Source organism: Pseudophryne corroboree, chromosome 5 (assembly GCF_028390025.1).
Source record: "Pseudophryne corroboree isolate aPseCor3 chromosome 5, aPseCor3.hap2, whole genome shotgun sequence".
NCBI lineage: Eukaryota > Metazoa > Chordata > Amphibia > Anura > Myobatrachidae > Pseudophryne > Pseudophryne corroboree.
Window position 1 is genome coordinate 633786961 of NC_086448.1, and position 23499 is coordinate 633810459.

The 23499-nt window shown below is 49.2% G+C and overlaps 1 protein-coding gene across 2 annotated transcripts in view; it reads left to right on the plus strand.

The window, feature by feature from the left end:
* Positions 1 to 23499, plus strand: part of RMC1 (regulator of MON1-CCZ1) — a 204160-nt gene that overhangs the window by 51772 nt on the left and 128889 nt on the right. The gene's annotated exons all lie outside the window — the stretch shown is intronic.

The following is a 23499-nucleotide window of genomic DNA, read 5'->3' on the forward strand; positions in this document are numbered from 1 at the left end:
ACGGCGCTGAATCCTTCACGGCACAGTTTACGGTGGAGCGTGCACACCGGATACCATCTCATCCTCTACCTCCTGGCGCCCCTCCGCGCACCTTCATCGCCAAATTTCTGCATTATAAGGACCGTGACTCGGTCCTCCGGTTGGGACGCACAAAAGGCCCCCTTACCAGAAACGGGGTTACCGTGTCTGCTTTTCCTGATTTTGCCGCGGAAGTCCAGAAGGATCGAGCCCAGTTTATGCCTATCAAGAGGCGCCTCAGAGACCTGAACGTCTCCTACTCTATGCTATTCCCCTCCCGACTCCGGGTGGTAGCGGACGGGGAAACCAAATTCTTCAATTCCCCTAGAGAGGCGGCCCAATGGCTGGACAGATATGCTCCGGGAGCGCGCCAGATGGCCCCGGATTGAGGCCCTGCACTGTCTAATGATCGGTTGGGACCACCAGAGGCATCTACCCATTGTCCAGGGAGCCCCCCCTTGGCGTTGGTGGCTCAGGACTTTTCTTTTCTTTCTCTTGATCGCTTGACTTTGGTTAAGGGTTTTGTTTAGTATTTAGCCCTTGAGAGATAGAAACGATAGTTTGGGATTTAAGTATGCCGAAGTTAGGGGTGGTATACGGGGAGGGGGGGAGAGTTCAGCGAACAGCTTGTTGCTGTGCCTTACACAAGTTTTTTTCTTTCTATAGTTTATTTTTCTCATGCTTAAATTTGTTTTGGAGTACATTCATTTTGATGTGGGAAGTATGTCTGATGCATTGGATACTGTCGATTAAGAATCAGGGATTGAGTAGTATAGCACTGTTATTACCCTCACTAACAATTTCCAGGAATATTCGCTGGACTGTATCTTTAGGTTACTACATAGAATATTACCAGATCTATGGCTAATTTGAAATTTCTGACATGGAATGTTCGAGGTTTAAATAATAAGATAAAGCGTTCCTTAGTATTAACTACACTTGGGAAATATGGCCCGGATGTTGCATGTCTCTGCGAGACTCACTTGGAGGGGAATAGGTTACTGTCACTTAGAAGACCCTGGGTGGGCTGGGCCTATCACGCTTCTCACTCCTCTTCCTCCAGGGGTGTGTCAATCCTGATAAAGAAATCGGTCCAATTTGAGCTGGTATCGGTCAAGACTGACAAATACGGTCGATTTGTGTTCCTTGAATGTAGACTAAGTTCCCAACCCTACTACATACTGGCGGTTTATATCCCCCCCCCATTCTCGTACGATGTACTACAGCAAGCCGCTTCATTCATAGCCTCCTCTCCGGACACCCGGTAATCTGCTTGGGTGACTTTAACAATGTCATGAATTTAGCTTTAGACAGATGGCGCTCTCCGCAGGCTGCTGGGGTCCGCTCTAGTCCTACTAAATTTGCTGATTTTCTGAATAATTTGCAGTGGGTGGATGTGTGGAGAGCTCGGCACCCTACGACTAGACAGTTTTCATGCTTCTCTGGCACGCATGGTTTGTTCTCCAGGATCGATCTGACCCTACTCTCCCCCGTTCTTCTCCCTAGGGTGGTTGACGTCCAATACGAGGCCCGGGGTATATCTGATCACTCCCCTATGGTGTTGACTCTCGCTATGGTGAGCCAGAGGGGTCAATCTTATTGGAAACTGCATCCTTCCTGGCTGCTGCAAATAGGTGACTGCTCTGACCAGGTGACTCAGTGGGAGGGATACTTTACTGACAATGTAGGCTCGGCCCCCGGAACAGTGGTTTGGGATTCATTTAAGGCATTCCTAAGGGGAACGTATATTAGACGTATTTCTGTCCTCAAAATGTCCTGCAGGGAGAGAGAGCGAGCCCTTGAGAGTGACGCCAGGGATTTGGAATCTAGATACTTGGTGGATGGCACCCCTGCGCTGAAGGTACGCTGGCTGGCGGCCCAGTCGGCATGGGTGGCTCATCTGTCTGATAAAAACTCGCGCTCGCTTCTATTTCAGGCTACTAATATTTACATGCAGGGCGATAGGCCAGGTGGCCTGTTGGCTCGATTGGTGCACAGTGACCGCCCAGGTTCTACAATTGCTCAGATGACCGGTAGCGATGGTGCCCTTGTGAACACCACGCCGGAAATTGCGCAGCTATTCCGCTCCTACTATGCTGAGGTCTACAGTTCACAACTGGTAGACTCGACATCAGACCTCTCCGCTTATTTAAGTAATATTCCCCTACCCACACTCCCCCCGGAGGCCTCTGAGATGCTGGAGGCACCCTTAACTCTGGAAGAGGTAACGGCGGCTATTGGCTTGTCTCCCAGCGGCAAGGCACCGGGCTATGACGGCATCCCCTCAGAGGTATACAAGACCCACATTGATTTCTTCGGTCCTAGGCTTCACGCCCTGTATTCTGATATTTTTGTTAATGATCAACTTCCCCCCTCTATGGCGGAGGCGATTATTATAGTGATCCCGAAGCCCGGAAAAGACCCTAGATCCCCAGAATCCTATAGACCGATATCATTGATTCCCACTGACACTAAGATCCTGGCAAAGATTTTAGCAGTTCGACTCAACACCGTAATTACTTCCATTATCCACTCCGACCAGACCGGCTTTATGCCAGGGATGTCCACTTCTATTAACCTACGTAGATTATATACCATTTTACAAATCCCATATGACTTCCCCTCTGACTCGGTAGTGGTCTCACTGGATGCCGCCAAGGCATTTGACAGTATCGAGTGGTCCTATCTATGGGAGGTCATGACAGCTATGGGTTTCGGGCCTAATTTTATAAAATGGATTAAATTGCTTTATCAGCACCCGACTGCCAGGATCTCAGTGAATGGCTATATCTCTCCCTCGTTCCGCCTGTTTCGCGGGACCAGGCAGGGATGTCCTCTGTCCCCAACCTTGTTTGCCCTGGCCATCGAACCCTTGGCCTGTCTAATAAGGTCCCACCCAGGCGTGGTGGGCATTCATACCGGCCCTCGTGAGGATAGGATTGCCCTTTACGCTGACGACATGCTGTTGTTTCTGCAGGATTACACCAGGTCTATGCCTACAGTGTTGCAATTGATTGAGGAGTTCGGTGTATATTCAGGCCTTCATATTAACTGGTCTAAGTCCTCTATTATGCCTGTGATTGCCCCCCCCCCCCCCCTGCTGCTCCTAAAATCTCCCTACCGCTATGTTGGACGGCGAAATTTAAATATCTTGGGATTCAGGTAACCAATGACCCCTCTGACTTTACACCTTTGAACCTTGATCCGATCATGCAACAAATTACTCGTAAATCCAAGACTTGGTGTAAGCTTCCATTGACTGTATCTGGCAGGGTCAGCCTCGTAAAAATGATAATACTACCTAAGATTCTATATGTGGTTCTGCAATCCCCTGTATATATTCATCCATCCTTCTTTAGAAAATTGAATAGTGTCCTGTCTTCTTTAATATGGGCTAGCAAACGTCCTAGAATACAACTGAACACTCTCACCAGGCTGCGCAGCGACGGAGGTCTGGCCTTGCCAAACTTTCAGATGTACTACTATGCCGCTCAGCTGTCTCATATTAGTGCATGGGTACAGGATACTGGCGTCACTTCTCTACACTGGGTATTTGTCCAATGCTACTTCTTCGACTTATCCCCCCTGCAGGTGTTGCTGAGTGGGAGCTTGGCCCGGTTCCTCCCTCCTCTTATATACCAAGCCATGAAGGTGTGGCAGGCACTAAAAATTCTTTTGAAATTTGATGGATTGGACCCGGACACCCCCCTCTGGTATTCTAAATGGCTCCCTGAACTGTATGCGCTCGAGGGGAGGGAAGTTTGGGCCCCTAAATCAGTGATTTCCATAAATCACCTTTATACGGATAATACGCTCAAATCCTTCCAACAACTAAAAGATGAGTTTAATTTGCCTAACTCCTATTTTTTTAGATACCTCCAGCTCAGACATGCCTTGCAGTCCCAATTCGCCAATTCCCCCCCTAAAATTATACCATTTCCCATTAAGACCTTTGTAAGTATGCTGGGTCGAGTTAAGATGATTTCCCATGCTTATGGTTATCTACTCGCCAAACTCCATATAGATCCTTTGACACGTCTCCGTGTCAAATGGGAGCAGGATCTGGGCCCCATAGATGAAGAGAACTGGGCCCTTGCTTTGGAAACTCCGTGCACGGTTACCAAATCCATCAGGTATCAACAGATACAATACTTCCTTTTGCATAGAATATATATGACCCCGGCCAGACTGGCCAAATTCGGGACGGGTCGTGTGGGTGACTGCCCTAAGTGTGGGATGACTGCAGGTACTTTTTGGCACCTCATTTGGGATTGTCCGGTGCTGCGGGCTTTCTGGGCGGGGGTCGGATCGATTCTGGGGAACACAGGGGTGGACGAGGCCATGCTTACTCCGCAATTTTGCATCCTGGGAATGGGTAGCTCTGACTTTGTGTCTGGTCCAGAGGGCCTATATGCTCGCAACATATGTGCAATGGCGAAGGTGAGCATTGCGAGGCTATGGATGGCCCCTAAGGGCCCTACACTCCCCGCTCTTAAGGCACTAATAAACGACACTGTTTTTAAGGAACGATACATTTATATGAAACACAATGCCTCCGCTAAATTTGAAAGAATTTGGTCTCCATGGCTGGAATCCATATACTCCGTCCCAGACCCTACAACTTAATGGTGATAGGGTTACTAACAGGTCCTGGATTTGCCAAGTTATGATCTTCTAGGGCCATAGGCTTCCCTCTCACCCAATGGGTTGTGAATGAGAGAGTGGCTCTGTGCCCATCTGGACAGGGTAGGATTTAGAGTGCTAGTATCCCCCAATGCGTCCTCTTCCCCATAATGTTTTTTGCTCTTTGTTTTCTTAATTTTTTTATTTCTGGGGTTCTCTGTGTTTGGTTTCTGATTGTTTTCTTCTCTTTTAAAGGGTTTTACTCGGACGGATTGTCCGTAAGAGTTATATTTGAGGGGGGGGGGGGAACAAAACAAAGTATAATGTGATTTCATGAATACTAGAGTGTACGGATAATGCAAAATAATGGTATATATAACTGTACATTCCTATGCGCCTATGAGCAAATGACATAGTTTGAAAATAAGTCGAAAGTGAATGCTGTTCCCCGATGAGGACATGTCATTACGTGTTTAATGTGTTCCTGTTATGCAATGTCTGTATGCAAACTACTCTCCTTCGAAATAAAAATACTTTATTTAAAAAAAAAAAAGAGGGGGGGCATTTAATTTAGGCGCAGTATACATATATAAAAAAAGCAGCTATAGGGGACATAACTCAGTTAGTCCCTGCATTATATAGCGCTCTGGTGTGTGCTGGCATACTCTCACTCTGTCCCCCCAAAGGGCTTTTGTGGGTCCTGTCCTCGTTTAGAGCATTCCCTGTGTGTCTGCGGTGTGTCGGTACGGGTGTGTCGACATGTTGAATGAGGAGGCTTATATGGTGACGGAGCAGAGGCCGATATATGTGATGTAGCCCCCTGTGGGGCCGACACCAGAGTGGATGGATAGGTGAAAGGTATTAACCGACAGTGTCAACTCCTTACATAAAAGGGTGGATGACGTAACAGATGTGGGACAGCCGGCTTCTCAGCCCGCGCCTGCCCAGGCGTCTCAAAGGCCATCAGGGGCTCAAAAACGCCCGCTCTCTCAGATGGCAGACACAGATGTCGACACGGAGTCTGACTCCAGTGTCGACAAGGTGGAGACATATACACAATCCACTAGGAACATCCGTGACTTGATCCCGGCAATAAAAAATGTGTTACACATTTCTGACATTAACCCAAGCACCTCTAAAAATGGGGTTTTAGGTTTGGGGAGAAAAAACAGGCAGTGTTTTGTTCCCCCATCAGATGAATAAATGAAGTGTGTGAAAAGCGTGGGTTCCCCCGTTTAAAAACTGGTAATTTCTAAAAAGTTACTGATGGCGTACCCTTTCCCGCCAGGAGGATAAGTTACGCTGGGAGATATCCCCTAGGGGTGGATAAGGCGCTCACACGGTTGTCAAAAAAGGTGGCACTGCCGTTTTAGGAACGGCCACTTTGAAGGTACCTGTTTGATAAAAGACAGGAGGATATCCTGAAGTCTGTATTTACACACTCAGGTACTAGACGGAGACCTGCAGATCGTGCTGCTGCAGCGTGGTCGGTAACCCTGTCAAACATGAGAACATATTAAAGACGTCGTCTTATATATGAGGGATGCACAGAGGGATATTTTGCCGGCTGGCATCCAAAATGAATGTAATGTCCATTCTGTCAGGAGGGTATTAGAGACCTGTCACGGGACAGGTGATGCTGACTTTAAAAAGATTCTGCCTTATAAGGGTGAGGAATTATTTGGGGATGATCTCTGGGACCTCGTATCCACAGCCACAGCTGGGAAGAAATATTTTTACCTCAGGTTTCCTCACAGACTAAGAAAGCACTGTATCAGGTACAGTCCTTTCGGCTTCAGAAAAGCAAGCGGGTCAAAGGCATTTCCCTTTTGTACAGAGACAAGGGAAGAGGAAAAGCTGCACCAGTCAGCCTGCTCCCAGATTCAAAATTCTTCTCTCGCTTCCTCTGAGCCCACAGCATGACGCGGGGGCTCCACAGGTGTAGCCAGGTACGGTGGGGGGCCGTCTAAAAAAATTTCAGCGATAAGTGGGCTCGCTCACAGGTGGATCCCTGTTTCTTTCAAGAAGTATGTCAGGGGTACAAGCTGGAATTCGAGATATCTCCCCCCTAGCCGTTTCCTAGATTATGGCTTGCCGACAACTCCCTCAGGCAGGGAGGCTGTACTAAAGGCAATTAATAAGCAGTATTCCCAACAGGTAATACTCAAGTGCCCCTACTTCAACAAGGACGGGGTTACTATTCTACATGGTTCGGTGTGACCCATTTATATTAAAATCCTTGAACACATACATAAAAAAATTCAAGTTCAAGATGAAATCGCTCGGGGCGGTTATTGCAAGCCTGGACGAGGGGGATTACATGGTATCCCAGGACATCAAGGATGCTTACCTGCATGTCCCCATTTACCATCCTCGCCAGAAGTACCTCAGATTTGTGGTACAGGATTACCATTACCAAGTCCAGACAGGACTGTACAAGGCACCGAGGGTGTTTACCAGGGTAATGGCCGAAATGATGATACTCCTTCGAAAAAAGGGAGTTTTAATTATCCCGTACTTGGACAATCTCCTTATAAGGGCGAGGTCCAAGGAGCAGTTGCTAGTCGGGGTAGCACTATTTTGGAAAGTGCTACAACAGCAGAGTTGGATTCTAAACAGTCCAAAGTCACAGCTGGTTCCTATGACACGTCTACTGTTCCTGGGGATGGTTCTGGACACAGACCAGAAATAAGTGTTTCTCTGGGAGGAGAAAGCCAAGGAGCTGTCATCTCTAGTCAGAGACCTCCTGAAGCCAAAACAGGTATCGGTGCATCATTGCACGCGAATCCTGGGAAAAAGGGTAGCTTCCTACGAAGCAATCCCATTCGGCAGGTTCCATGCAAGAACTTTTCAGTGGGACCTGTTGGACAAGTGGTCCGGATCGCATCATTAAATGCATCGGCTGATAACCCTGTCTCCAAGGACCAGGGTATCTCTAAAATGGTGGCTGCAGAGTGCCCATCTTAAGGAGGGCCGCAGGTTCGACATACTGGACTAGGTCCTAGTGACCATGGAGGCCAGCCTTTGAGGCTGGGGGCAGTCACACAGGGAAGAAAATTCCAAGGACTTTGGTCAAGTCAGGTGACTTCTCTACACAGGCAAGGCCTCTGCTTCAAAACCAGCCGGTACTGATCCAATCAGACAACATCACGGCGGTCGCCCATGTAAACCGACAGGGCGACACAAGAAGCAGGATGGCGATGGCAAAAGCCACAAGGATTCTCCGATGGACGGAAAATCATGTGTTAGCACTGTCAACAGTGTTCATTCCCGGAGTGGACAACTGGGAAGCTGATCTTCTCAGCAGACACGACCTCCACCCGGGAGAGTGGGGACTTCATCCAGAAGTCTTCCAAAGGATTGTACACCTTTGGGAAAGGCCACAGGTGGACATGATGGCGTCCCGCCTCAACAAAAAGATATAAAAGATATTGCGCTAACTTGGTCATATATGAGAGAAGCAGGTCACATGAAAAACCACATATTTAATAGTGTAAAAGAATACAATTAAAATGGTATAAAATATACGTAAGTATATATATAAGAAGACACTGGTGGGTGTCAGATCACAAAGCAGCAGTGCCCCTCTCAGTCCTGATACGAATCAATGAAAGCAGTTCAAAACCTGTTCCAATAAAACAGTCCCCTATTGATAAACTCTGGGTGTCCCGTTAATGTTCCATTAGGTATAATATTTACCACCAGCAGTTGTTCAAGGTGTTTAAGCGGTAGGCATCCGCAGAAGCTTGTCCCTTGTTTGGCTGTATGGAGATTCCACGCTGGGAATGGATGATCTTCTAACGGGAATCCACAAAGTAGGAAGATGGTGGGGACCTGGTCCAGGTAGAGATTCCTCAGGAAATTGAATTAGCAGGCAGTGGGCACGCACAGCACCAAGCATCTATCTTTGTATACATTTGTGTTTTGGGGGTCTGACCAACCCCTTTTTTGTTATAGCTGCTGTGGTGCACCTCCCCAATCAGCGCCTGGAGTAAATTCACCTTAGGGTGTTTTTCTTTTCTTCAGCAATAAAAGATATTGCGCCAGGTCAAGGGACCCTCAGGCGATAGTTGTGGACGCTCTGGTAACACCGTGGGTGTACCAGTCGTTTTATGTGTTCCCTCCTCTGCCCCTCATACCAAAGGTATTGAGAATAATAATAAGAAGGCGAGGAGTAAGAACGATACTCGTGGTTCCGGATTGGCCAAGAAGAGCTTGGTACCCAGAACTTCAAAAAATTATATCAGAGGACCCATGGCCTCTGCCGCTCAGACAGGACCTGCGGCAGCAGGGGCCCTGTCTGTTCCAAAACTTACCGCGGCTGCGTTTGACGGCATGGCGGTTGAACGCCGGATCCTGAAGGAAAAGGGAATTCCGGAGAAAGTCATTCCTACGCTTATTAAAGCTAGGAAAGAGGTTACAGCAAATCATTATCACCGCATATGGCGGAAGTATGTTGCATGGTGTGAGGCCGAAAAGGCCCCAACAGAGGAATTTCAACTAGGTCGATTTCTGCATTACCTGCAAGCAGGAGTGAATATGGGCCTAAAACTGGGCTCCATTAAGGTACAGATCTCGGCTCTGTCGATTTTCTTTCAAAAAGAACTAGCTTCAGTACCTGAAGTTCAGACATTTGTAAAAGGAGTGCTGCATATTCAGCCCCCATTTGTGCCTGCTGTGGCACCTTGGGATCTCAACGTGGTGTTGAGTTTCTTAAAATCACATTGGTTTGAGCCACTAAAGACCGTGAATCTGAAATATCTCACGTTGAAAGTGGTCATGTTATTGGCCTTGGCTTCGGCCAGGCGAGTATCGGAATTGGCGGCTTTATCATGTAAAAGCCCTTATCTAATTTTCCATACGGATAGGGCAGAATTGAGGACTCGTCCCCAGTTTCTCCCTAAGGTGGTGTCAGCGTTTCACCTGAACCAGCCTATTGTGGTGCCTACGGCTACTAAGGACTTGGAGGACTCCAAGTTGCTAGACGTTGTCAGGGCCCTGAAAATATATGTTTCCAGTACAGCTGGAGTCAGAAAATTTGACTCGCTGTTTAGTTTATGTGCACCCAACAAGCTGGGTGCTCCTGCTTCTAAGCAGACTATTGCTCGTTGGATTTGTAGTACAATTCAGCTTGCACATTCTGTGGCAGGCCTGCCACAGCTAAAATCTGTCAATGCCCATTCCACAAGGAAGGTGGGCTCATCTTGGGCGGCTGCCCGAGGGGTCTCGGCTTTACAGCTTTGCCGAGCTGCTACTTGGTCAGGGGCAAACACGTTTGCAAAATTCTATAAATTTGATACCCTGGCTGAGGAGGACCTGGAGTTCTCTCATTCGGTGTTGCAGAGTCAGCCGCACTCTCCCGCCCGTTTGGGAGCTTTGGTATAATCCCCATGGTCCTTACGGAGTTCCCAGCATCCACTAGGACGTCAGAGAAAATAAGAATTTACTCACCGGTAATTCTATTTCTCGTAGTCCGTAGTGGATGCTGGGCGCCCGTCCCAAGTGCGGTGTATCTGCAATACTTGTACGTAGTTATTGTTAACTAAATCGGGTTATTGTTGAGCCATCTGTTGAGAGGCTCGGTTGTTTCATACTGTTAACTGGGTTTCATATCACGAGTTATACGGTGTGATTGGTGTGGCTGGTATGAGTCTTACCCGGGATTCAAAATCCTTCCTTTTTGTGTACGCTCGTCCGGGCACGGTGTCCTAACTGAGGCTTGGAGGAGGGTCATGGTGGGAGGAGCCAGTGCACACCAGGTAGTCTAAGATCTTTCTAGAGTGCCCAGCCTCCTTCGGAGCCCGCTATTCCCCATGATCCTTACGGAGTTCCCAGCATCCACTACGGACTACGAGAAATAGAATTACCGGTGAGTAAATTCTTATTATATTCTCTAGCGTCCTAGATGATGCTGGGACTCCGTAAGAACCATGGGGATTATACCAAAGCTCCCAAACGGGCGGGAGAGTGCGGATGACTCTGCAGCACCGATTGAGCAAACAGGAGGTCCTCCTCAGCCAGGGTATCAAACTTATAGAACTTTGCAAAGGTGTTTGACCCCGACCAAGTAGCAGCTCGGCACAGCTGTAGTGCCGAGACCCTCGGGCAGCCGCCCAAGATGAGCCCACCTTCCTAGTGGAATGGGCCTTAACCGATTTCGGTAACTGCAATCCTGCCGTAGAATGCGCCTGCTGAATCGTGTTACAGATCCAGCGAGCAATAGTCTGCTTTGAAGCAGGGCCGCCAACCTTGTTGGCTGCATACAGGACAAACAGTGCTTCTGTTTTTCTGATCCTAGCCGTTCTGGCCACGAAAATTTTCAAAGCCCTGACCACATCAAGGGACTCGGAATCCTCCAAGTCACGTGTAGCCACAGGCACGACAATAGGTTGGTTCATATGAAAGGATGAGACCATCTTAGGTAGGAATTGAGGACGGGTCCGCAACTCCGCTCTATCCATATGGAAAACCAGATAGGGGCTTTTATGTGATAAAGCCGCCAATTCCGAAACTCGCCTAGCCGAAGCCAAGGCTAACAACATGACCACCTTCCAAGTGATATATTTCAACTCCACTATTTTAAGTGGTTCAAACCAATGTGACTTAAGGAAACTTAACACCACGTTAAGGTCCCAAGGCGCCACCTGAGGTACAAAAGGAGGCTGAATATGCAGTACTCCCTTCACAAAAGTCTGTACTTTAGGTAAAGAGGCCAATTCCTTTTGAAAGAAAATGGATAAGGCCGAAATCTGAACCTTAATGGAGCCTAATTTTAGGCCCAAATTCACTCCAGTTTGTAGGTAGTGAAGAAAACGGCCTAGATGGAATTCTTCCGTAGGAGCATTCCTGGCCTCACACCAAGATACATATTTTCGCCATATTCGGTGATACTGTTTAGACGTCACGTCCTTCCTAGCCTTTATTAGCGTAGGAATGACCTCATCCGGAATACCTTTCTCCGCTAGGATCCGGCGTTCAACCGCCATGCCGTCAAACGCAGCGGCGGTAAGTCTTGGAACAGACAGGGACCTTGTTGTAACAGGTCCTGCCTTAGAGGAAGAGGCCACGGATCTTCTGTGAGCATTTCTTGCAGATCCGGATACCAGGTCCTTCGTGGCCAATCTGGAACAATGAGAATTGTTCTCACTCCTCTTTTTCTCATTATCCTCAACACCTTGGGTATGAGAGGAAGAGGAGGAAACACATATACCGACTGGAACACCCACGGTGTCACTAGGGCGTCCACAGCTACTGCCTGAGGGTCTCTTGACCTGGCGCAATACCTTTGCAGCTTTTTGTTGAGACGGGATGCCATCATGTCTATTTGGGGTAGTCCCCACTTGCAATCTGCGCGAAGACTTCCTGATGAAGTCCCCACTCTCCCGGATGCAGATTGTGTCTGCTGAGGAAGTCTGCTTCCCAGTTGTCCACTCCCGGAATGAACACTGCTGACAGAGCGCTTACATGATTCTCCGCCCAGCGAAGAATTCTGGTGGCTTCTGCCATTGCCACTCTGCTCCTTGTGCCGCCTTGGCTGTTTACATGAGCTACTGCGGTGATGTTGTCTGACTGGATCAGTACTGGTCGATTGCGAAGTAAGATCTCCGCTTGACGTAGGGCGTTGTATATGGCCCTTAGTTCCAGGATGTTGATGTGAAGACAAGTCTCTTGACTTGACCAAAGTCCTTGGAAATTTCTTCCCTGTGTGACTGCTCCCCAACCTCTGAGGCTCGCGTCCGTGGTCACCAGGATCCAGTCCTGAATGCCGAACCTGCGGCCCTCTAGAAGGTGAGCACTGTTTAGCCACCACAGGAGAGATACTCTGGCCCTGGGGGACAGGGTGATCCGCTGATGCAATTGCAGATGTGACCCGGACCATTTGTCCAACAGGTCCCATTGGAAGGTCCTTGCATGGAATCTGCCGTATCGAATGGCTTCGTATGTTGCCACCATCTTTCCCAGAACTTGAGTGCAATGATGTACTGACACTTGTTTTGGTTTCAACAGGTTCATGACTAGAGTCATGAGTTCCTGCGCTTTTTCCGTCTGAAGAAAAACCCTTTTCTGGTCTGTGTCCAGAATCATGCCCAAGAAGGGCAGACAAGTTGTAGGATTCAGCTGCGACTTTGGAATATTGAGAATCCAGCCGTGTCGCTGTAACACATTCAGTGAAAGTGATACGCTGTTCAGCAACTTCTCCCGTGATCTCGCTTTTATGAGGAGATCGTCCAAGTACGGGATAATTGTGACACCCTGCTTGCGCAGGAGCACTATCATTTCTGCCATTACCTTGGTGAAAATTCTCGGGGCCGTGGAAAGCCCAAACGGCAACCTCTGAAATTGGTAATGACAATCCTGTACTGCAAATCTCAGGTACGCCTGATGAGGAGGATATATGGGGACATGCAAGTATGCATCCTTTATGTCCAGAGATACCAAAAAATCTCCCCCTTCTAGGCTGGCGATGACCGGCCTGAGCGATTCCATTTTGAACTTGAACCGTTTTAAGTAAAGGTTCAGGGATTTTAAATTTAAAATGGGTCTGACCGAACCGTCCGGTTTCGGAACCACAAACAGAGTTGAGTAGTACCCTTGCCCTCTTTGAAGCAGGGGAACCTCTACCACCACTTGTTGAAGACACAATTTGTGAATCGCATGTAACACTATCTCCCTTTCCAGGGTTTGTTTCGGTAGGGCCGATTTGAAAAACCGGCGAGGAGGCACTTCGAATTCCAGCTTGTAACCCTGGGAAACTATTTCTATTGCCCATGGATCTACCTGTGAGTGGACCCAGACGTGGCTGAACAGTCGAAGACGTGCCCCCACAGGAGCTGACTCCCTCAGGGGAGCCCCAGCGTCATGTGGTGGATTTTGCAGAGGCCGGGGAGGACTTCTGTTCCTGGGAACTAGCTGTGTTATGCAGCTTTTTCCCTCTGCCCTTACCTCTGGCAAGAAAGGACGATCCACGTGCTCTCTTGCTTTTATTGGAACGAAAGGACTGCATTTGATAATGAGGCGCTTTCTTAGATTGTGAGGGAATATATGGCAAAAATTTTGATTTACCTGCCGTAGCCGTGGAGACTAGGTCCGAGAGTCCCTCTCCAAACAATTCCTCACCCTTGTAAGGCAACAACTCCATATGTCTCTTGGAGTCGGCATCACCAGTCCACTGTCGGGTCCATAAGACACGCCTAGCAGAAATAGACATAGCGTTTATCCTGGAACCCAGTAAACTAATGTCTCTTTGAGCATCCCTCATATACAAGACCGCATCTTTTATATGCCCTAGGGTCAATAAAATGGTATCCTTATCAAGAGTCTCAATATCCGTTGATAAGGAATCTGTCCATGCTGCTACAGCACTACAAACCCAGGCCGACGCAATAGCCGGTCTGAGTAACGTACCAGAATGTGTGTAAATGGACTTCAGGGTAACCTCCTGCTTGCGGTCAGCAGGATCCTTGAGGTTAGCCGTATCTTGGGATGGAAGCGCTATCTTTTTTGATAAGCGCGTCAAGGCCTTGTCCACCCTAGGGGAGGATTCCCACCGTATCCTATCCTGCGACGGGAAAGGATACGCTGTTAGGATCCTTTTGGGAATCGGCAGTTTTTTATCTGGAGTTTCCCACGCTTTTTCACATACTTTGTTCAGCTCATGTGAGGAGGGAAAGGATACCTCAGGTTTCTTTCCTTTATACATGTGTACCCTCGTGTCAGGGACAGGGGGTTCCTCAGTGATATGCAACACATCTTTTATTGCGATAATCATATATCGAATACCTTTAGCCACCTTTGGCTGTAATTTTGTATCATCGTAATCGACATTGGAGTCTGAATCCGTGTCGGTATCTGTGTCAACTATTTGGGATAGTGGGCGCTTTTGAGACCCCGAAGGTCCCGGCGACATAGGGACAGGCATGGGTTTACTCACTGACTGTGCCCCAGCTTCGGCTTTGTCTAGCCTTTTTTGCAATAAATTAACATTTGCACTTAAAACATTCCACATATCCATCCAGTCCGGCGTCGGCACCGCCGACGGAGATCTAACATTCATAAACTCCCCCTCCTCCTTAGGTGAGCCCTCAACCTCAGACATGTCGACACACACGTACCGACACACCACACATACACAGGGAAGCTCTTTTCTGAAGACAGGTATGCCAGCACACACCCCAGCGCTATATGACCCAGGAATAACACAGTAAATTAATGTTTACCCAGCAGCGCTGTTTTATGTATCTGCGCCAATTATGTGCCCCCCCTCTACTTTAAAACCCTCTGTCACCGTGTGTCAAGCAGGGGAGAGTCCGGGGAGCTTCCTCTCAGCGGTGCTGGGGAGAAAAATGGCGCTTGTGAGTGCTGAGGGAGAAGCCCCGCCCCCTCGGCGGCGGGCTTCTGTCCCGCTCAATTTTTTCAATACATGGCGGTGGCTCTTTTTATACATGTACAGTGCCCAGCTGTACATGTATATATACATCTGAGCCATAAGAGAGGTTTATATCGCTGCCCAGGGCCCCCCCTGCGCCCTGCACCCTTACAGTGACCGGACTGTGTGAGGTGAAGGGGAGCAATGGCGCACAGCTGCAGTGCTGTGCGTTACCTCAGTGAAGATCCAAGTGTCTTCTGCCGCCTCAGATGGGTCTTTTCCTCACATACTCACCCAGCTTCTTTCTTCCGGCGGTGCGGCTCTGGGACGGACGGCGAGGGTTAGACCTGCGTACCGATCCCTCTGGAGCTAATGGTGTCCAGTAGCCTAAGAAACAGAGCCCTGAAACTCAGAGAAGTAGGTCTGTTTCTCTCAGTCCCTCGATGCAGGGAGTCTGTTGCCAGCAGGCTCCCTGAAAATAAAAAAACTAACAAAAATGCTTTCTTACAGGAAACTCAGGAGAGCTCCTGAAATGCACCCAGTCTCCACTGGGCACAGTATCAAACTGAGGTCTGGAGGAGGGGCATAGAGGGAGGAGCCAGTGCACACCCAGAGTCAAAGTCTTTCTTAAAGTGCCCATGTCTCCTGCGGAGCCCGTCTCCTTACGGAGTCCCAGCATCCTCTAGGACGTTAGAGAAACAGGAATTGTGTTCTAGAGGGTGGGCCTCTTGTAGTACGGGCTTCTGCCGCTAGGTGAATGTTTGCAGAACCCTTCTGAGCCAGTATCCCCGCTGATGTTGCGAGGGAAGGTAGCATTTGACTGCAGTGATTTTTCTCTGACGTCCTAGTGGATGCTGGGATCTCCGTAAGGACCATGGGGAATAGCGGCTCCGCAGGAGACTGGGCACAAAAAGAAAAGCTTTAGGACTACCTGGTGTGCACTGGCTCCTCCCCCTATGACCCTCCTCCAAGCCTCAGTTAGATTTTTGTGCCCGGCCGAGCAGGGTGCAATCTAGGGGGCTCTCCTGAGCTTCTTAGAAAAAAGTTAGTTTTAGGTTTTTTATTTTCAGTGAGACCTGCTGGCAACAGGCTCACTGCATCGAGGGACTAAGGGGAGAAGAAGCGAACCTGCCTGCTTGCAGCCAGCTTGGGCTTCTTAGACTACTTGACATCATTAGCTCCAGAGGGATCGAACACAGGCCCAGCCTCGGAGTCCGGTCCCAGAGCCGCGCCGCCGGCCCCCTTACAGAGCCAGAAGCAAGAAGAGGTCCGGAAAATCGGCGGCAGAAGACATCAGTCTTCATCAAGGTAGCGCACAGCACTGCAGCTGTGCGCCATTGCTCCTCATGCACACCTCACACGGCGGTCACTGATGGGTGCAGGGCGCTGGGGGGGGGGGCGCCCTGAGCAGCAATATTAACACCTTTGCTAGCAAAAATACATCATATATAGCCCCCAGGGCTATATGGATGTACATTAACCCCTGCCAGATTTTACAAAAAAGCGGGAGAAAAGTCAGCCGAAAAGGGGGCGGAGCGATCTCTCTCAGCACACTGGCGCCATTTTCCCTCACAGCTCCGCTGGAAGGACGTCTCCCTGACTCTCCCCTGCAGTCCTGCACTACAGAAAAGGGTAAAAAAGAGAGGGGGGGCACTAATTAGGCGCAGTATTACAGATAACAGCAGCTATAAGGGAAAACACTCTATATAGTGATATCCCTGTGTATATATAGCGCTCTGGTGTGTGCTGGCATACTCTCCCTCTGTCTCCCCAAAGGGCTAGTGGGGTCCTGTCCTCTATCAGAGCATTCCCGGTGTGTGTGCTGTGTGTCGGTACGGCTGTGTCGACATGTATGAAGAGGAAAATGATGTGGAGGCGGAGCAATTGCCTGTAGTGGAGATGTCACCCCCTAGGGGGTCGACACCTGAGTGGATGGGCTTATGGAAGGAATTACGTGAAAGTGTCAACTCTTTACATAAGAAGTTTGATGACATGGGACAGCCGGCTTCTCAGCTTGTGCCTGTCCAGGAGTCTCAAAGGCCATCAGGGGCTCTAAAACGCCCGCTACCTCAGATGGCAGATACAGACGTCGACACGGATACTGACTCCAGTGTTGACGACGAGGAGACAAATGTAACTTCCAGTAGGGCCACACGTTACATGATTGAGGCAATGAAAAATGTTTTACACATTTCTGATAATACCACAGGTACCACTAAAAAGGGTATTATGTTTGGTGAGAAAAAACTACCGGTAGTTTTTCCTACATCTGAGGAATTAAATGAAGTGTGTGATGAAGCGTGGGTTTCTCCTGATAAAAAACAAATAATTCCTAGGAAGGTATTGGCAATGTACCCTTTCCCGCCAGAGGATAGGGCGCGTTGGGAAACTCCCCCTAGGGTAGATAAAGCGCTCACACGCTTGTCCAAACAGGTGGCACTACCGTCTCCGGATACGGCCGCCCTTAAGGATCCTGCTGACAGAAAGCAGGAGACTATCCTGAAGTGTATATACACACACACTGGTGTTATACTGCGACCAGCAATCGCCTCAGCCTGGATGTGCAGTGCTGGGGTGGCTTGGTCAGACTCCCTGACAGACAATATTGATACCCTGGATAGGGACAGTATATTACTGACTGTAGAGCATTTAAAAGATGCATTTTTATACATGCGTGATGCACAGAGGGATATTTGCCGACTGGCATCACGAGTAAGTGCTATGTCCATTTCCGCCAGAAGGGGGTTATGGACTCGGCAGTGGTCAGGTGATGCCGATTCTAAAAGGCATATGGAAGTATTGCCTTATAAAGGGGAGGAGTTATTTGGGGTAGGTCTGTCGGACCTGGTTTCCACGGCAACTGCTGGGAAATCCACGTTTTTACCCCAGGTCGCCTCTCAACAAAAGAAGACATCGTATTATCATGCGCAGTCCTTTCGGCCCCATAAGGGCAAGCGGGCAAAAGGCTCCTCTTTTCTGCCCCATGGCAGAGGGAGAGGAAAAAGGCTGCAGCAAACAGCCAGTTCCCAGGAACAGAAGTCCTCCCCCGCTTCCGCCAAGTCCTCAGCATGACGCTGGGGCTCTACAGGCGGACTCAGGTACGGTGGGGGCCCGTCTCAAGAATTTCAGCGCACAGTGGGCTCGCTCACAAGTAGATCCCTGGATCTTTCAGGTAGTATCTCAGGGGTACAAATTGGAATTCGAGACGTCTCCCCCTCGCCGTTTCCTAAAGTCTGCCTTACCGACGACTCCTTCCGACAGGGAGGCGGTATTAGAAGCTATCCACAAGCTGTATTCCCAGCAGGTGATAATCAAGGTACCCCTCCTGCAACAAGGAAAGGGGTATTATTCCACAATGTTTGTGGTACCGAAGCCGGACGGCTCGGTGAGACCCATTTTAAATCTAAAGTCATTGAACACTTACATAAAGAAGTTCAAATTCAAGATGGAGTCACTCAGAGCGGTTATCTCGAGCCTGGAGGAAGGGGATTATATGGTGTCTCTGGACATCAAGGATGCTTACCTGCATGTCCCAATTTACCCTTCTCACCAAGGGTACCTCAGGTTTGTGGTACAGAACTGCCACTATCAGTTCCAAACGCTGCCGTTTGGATTGTCCACGGCACCGCAGGTCTTTACCAAGGTAATGGCCGAAATGATGATACTCCTTCGAAGGAAGGGAGTTTTAATTATCCCGTACTTGGACGATCTCCTGATAAGGGCGAGATCCTGGGAACAGTTGGTAGTCGGGGTAGCACTGTCTCAAGAAGTGTTACGACAGCACGGTTGGATTCTCAATATTCCAAAATCGCAGCTGATCCCGACGACACGTCTTCTGTTCCTAGGGATGATTCTGGACACAGTCCAGAAAAAGGTATTTCTCCCGGAGGAGAAAGCCAGGGAGTTATCCGATCTAGTCAGAAACCTCCTAAAACCAGGTCAAGTATCGGTGCATCAATGCACAAGGGTCCTGGGAAAAATGGTGGCTTCTTACGAAGCAATTCCATTCGGCAGATTCCACGCAAGAACTTTCCAGTGGGACCTGCTGGACAAATGGTCCGGATCGCATCTTCAGATGCATCAGAGGATAACCCTGTCACCAAGGACAAGGGTGTCTCTCCTGTGGTGGTTGCAGAGTGCCCATCTTTTAGAGGGCCGCAGATTCGGCATTCAGGACTGGGTCCTGGTGACCACGGATGCCAGCCTTCGAGGCTGGGGAGCAGTCACACAGGGAAGAAATTTCCAGGGAGTGTGGTCAAACCTGGAGACCTCACTTCACATAAATATCCTGGAGCTAAGGGCCATTTACAATGCCCTAAGCCAAGCGAGACCTCTGCTTCAGGACCAGCCGGTGTTGATCCAGTCGGACAACATCACGGCGGTCGCCCACGTAAACAGACAGGGCGGCACAAGAAGCAGGAGGGCAATGGCAGAAGCTGCAAGGATTCTCCGATGGGCGGAAAATCATGTGATAGCACTGTCAGCAGTGTTTATTCCGGGAGTGGACAACTGGGAAGCAGACTTCCTCAGCAGACACGACCTCCACCCGGGAGAGTGGGGACTTCACCCGGAGGTTTTCCACATGATTGTAAGCCGTTGGGAAAAACCAAAGGTGGACATGATGGCGTCCCGCCTCAACAAAAAACTAAAAAGTTATTGCGCCAGGTCAAGGGACCCTCAGGCGATAGCTGTGGACGCCCTGGTAACGCCGTGGGTGTACCAGTCGGTTTATGTGTTCCCTCCTCTGCCGCTCATACCCAAAGTACTGAAAATTATAAGACTGAGAGGAGTAAGAACTATACTCGTGGCTCCGGATTGGCCAAGAAGGACTTGGTACCCGGAACTTCAAGAGATGCTCACAGAGGACCCGTGGCCTCTACCTCTAAGAAGGGACCTGCTCCAGCAGGGACCCTGTCTGTTCCAAGACTTACCGCGGCTGCGTTTGACGGCATGGCGGTTGAACGCCGGATCCTGAAGGAAAAAGGCATTCCAGAAGAAGTCATCCCTACTTTGATAAAAGCCAGAAAGGATGTAACCGCAAAGCATTATCACCGCATTTGGCGAAAATATGTTGCGTGGTGCGAGGCCAGGAAGGCCCCGACGGAGGAATTTCAACTGGGTCGATTCCTGCATTTCCTGCAAACAGGAGTGTCTATGGGCCTCAAATTGGGATCCATTAAGGTTCAGATTTCGGCCCTGTCGATTTTCTTCCAGAAAGAACTGGCTTCAGTTCCTGAAGTTCGGACATTTGTCAAGGGGGTGCTGCATATACAGCCTCCTTTTGTGCCTCCAGTGGCACCTTGGGATCTCAATGTAGTTTTGGGGTTCCTAAAATCACATTGGTTTGAACCACTTAAATCTGTGGATCTAAAATATCTCACGTGGAAAGTGGTCATGCTGTTGGCCCTGGCTTCGGCCAGGCGCGTGTCGGAATTGGCGGCTTTATCCTGTAAAAGCCCTTATCTGATTTTCCATTCGGACAGGGCGGAATTGAGGACTCGTCCTCAGTTTCTCCCTAAGGTGGTGTCAGCGTTTCACCTGAACCTGCCTATTGTGGTGCCTGCGGCTACTAGGGACTTGGAGGACTCCAAGTTGCTAGACGTTGTCAGGGCCCTGAAAATATATATTTCCAGGACGGCTGGAGTCAGAAAATCTGACTCGCTGTTTATCCTGTACGCACCCAACAAGCTGGGTGCTCCTGCTTCTAAGCAGACTATTGCTCGCTGGATTTGTAATACAATTCAGCTTGCGCATTCTGTGGCAGGCCTGCCACAGCCAAAATCTGTAAAAGCCCACTCCACAAGGAAGGTGGGCTCATCCTGGGCGGCTGCCCGAGGGGTCTCGGCTTTACAACTTTGCCGAGCTGCTACTTGGTCAGGGTCAAATACCTTTGTAAAATTTTACAAATTTGACACTCTGGCTGAGGAGGACCTTGAGTTTTCTCATTCGGTGCTGCAGAGTCATCCGCACTCTCCCGCCCGTTTGGGAGCTTTGGTATAATCCCCATGGTCCTTACGGAGTTCCCAGCATCCACTAGGACGTCAGAGAAAATAAGAATTTACTTACCGATAATTCTATTTCTCGTAGTCCGTAGTGGATGCTGGGCGCCCATCCCAAGTGCGGATTGTCTGCAATACTTGTACATAGTTATTGTTAACTAATCGGGTTCTTGTTGTGAGCCATCTATTCAGAGGCTCCTCTGTTATCATGCTGTTAACTGGGTTTTGTATCACAAGTTGTACGGTGTGATTGGTGTGGCTGGTATGAGTCTTACCCGGGATTCAAAAATCCTTCCTTATTGTGTACGCTTGTCCGGGCACAGTATCCTAACTGAGGCTTGGAGGAGGGTCATAGGGGGAGGAGCCAGTGCACACCAGGTAGTCCTAAAGCTTTTCTTTTTGTGCCCAGTCTCCTGCGGAGCCGCTATTCCCCATGGTCCTTACGGAGTTCCCAGCATCCACTACGGACTACGAGAAATAGAATTATCGGTAAGTAAATTCTTATTTTTTCTCTCCAAATGTGTTATTCATTCTCTCGCCTATTTTTGTGATGGCTGATTCACACGAACAATGTGCTACTGTGAAGTTAAGTTTGGATTGCTGTTTTGTTTCTTGATCATAACCGTAGCACCAAGATTAATCTCTGTTATGATTTTGAGGGGAAAAATCAGGGTAATAACCGTTTCTGCTGCATTTTTCCCCAAAAGGAAACAAAACTTTACAGCAGCACATTGTTCGTGTGAATCAGCCATCACAAACATAGGCGAAAGAGTGAATAAAGAGGGAATAGAGGGGGGAAAAAAATCACTGCAGTCAAATGCTACCTTCCTCCACAACGTCAGCGATTGAGCAGGTAAAGCTGGGCTTAGTGAGAGGGGCTTCCTGCGGTGCCGTCTGAGGCGGTGGGCGCATTGCCGCGCTTGCTTTGAGGGTTCATCAAACCAAGCGCAGCAGCGCGGTCACAGCCTCGGACGGCACCGTGGGAAGCCCCTCTCACTAAGCCCAGCTTTACCTGCTCAATCATGGTCGCCGGTCTGGAGTCTCTGGCAGGAGGGGGGCTGGCTATGCGGTAGCTGCCTGCCTGTGTCCGATGCTGGTGATTAGGTGCCGGCCGTGACGCGTGTTAGTCACGGCCGTGTTAGACTGGTCTTGCTGAGGGGGCCGGGCTTCCCATGGTACCGCGATCTGAGGGGAGGGAGGCTGGCTATGCAGTGGTGACTGTGTTTTTACTGTTATGACCGCTGCGGGGTTCCCGCGGGGAGCTGATATGGTGGGTGGACCGCTTGTGAACGCCAGTGGGGGCTCCCTATGGGGTCCAGCATGGCACAACTCCCTGGCAAAGTGTACAGCTAACTGCCGGGGAGTGTGTGTGTGTGTGTGACAGTCGGGTCGCGGCGTGCTGCAGGGAGTGATTAGATGCCAGTATAGCCTGGTCCAGGGGCTACCTTCTGTAAGTTCCATGCAATCTGGTCCTAGAGCTCTGTAAAAATAAGTAAGCAGCCATGGGGGTCCTCGGTAACCATAATGCTGTATAATGTCTGTTCCTGTCCAAATGTGGTGGGACTACCAGTCCCAGCATATCTTGTCAACTGGATGTGCTTGGACTTGTAGTGCCATCACAGCTGGAGAGGCCTTGCCAAGCACGATACTGCTAATTATGTATAGGTATTTTGTGGAGGGTTTCAGCTTTTAAATGCATTTATTACATGCCATGTTGTTTAGGTTGGCATCACCTAGCTAGCAGCAGGAGTATTTGTTTCAAAATGACAATTGATCATGTCTTTTTATTTTTTTTATTTTTTAATATGGTAAGGAACGGTTTTAATTTTCTCCATAATATACTACTGAGGTCACCATCTGCTAACCGCCTCGGATTTACGTTCACATCATTAAATGTTAGTTGTCCTTGTGAAATGTGTATAACGTGCTGTATCTGGCGCAATGTGTATAACGTGCTGTATCTGGCGCAATGTGTATAACGTGCTGTACCTGGCGCAATGTGTATAACGTGCTGTATCTGGTGCAATGTGTAGAATGTGTTCTACCTGGCGCAGTGTGTAGAATGTGTTCTACCTGGCGCAATGTGTATAACGTGCTCTATCTAGCGCTGTGTGTATAGGAGGTTCTACCTGGTGCAATGTGTATAAGCGGCACTACTGTGTGGTGTAATGTGAATTGGCACTTATGTGGTCACGCCCCTTCCCCGTGAAGCCACGCCCCTAAAATTTTGCGGCGCGCATTGCCTATTCTTTGCGGTCTGGGCGGTGGGACACCGATTAACTTTCTGTCTAAGGGCACCAAAATGTCTAGTTACACAGTTCTGGTGCAGGGTGTCCTGCATGCTACACAGCCCAGCAGCACTGTCACCCCATACCCCCACCTTGCAACACTTTTGTAGTGTCCAAGTAAGATGAATAAAAACCTTCATTCCGATGGGACCCAGAAATGTATCGGTAGGACCCCAATTTATAAAAGTGAGGGGTCCCTGGGACC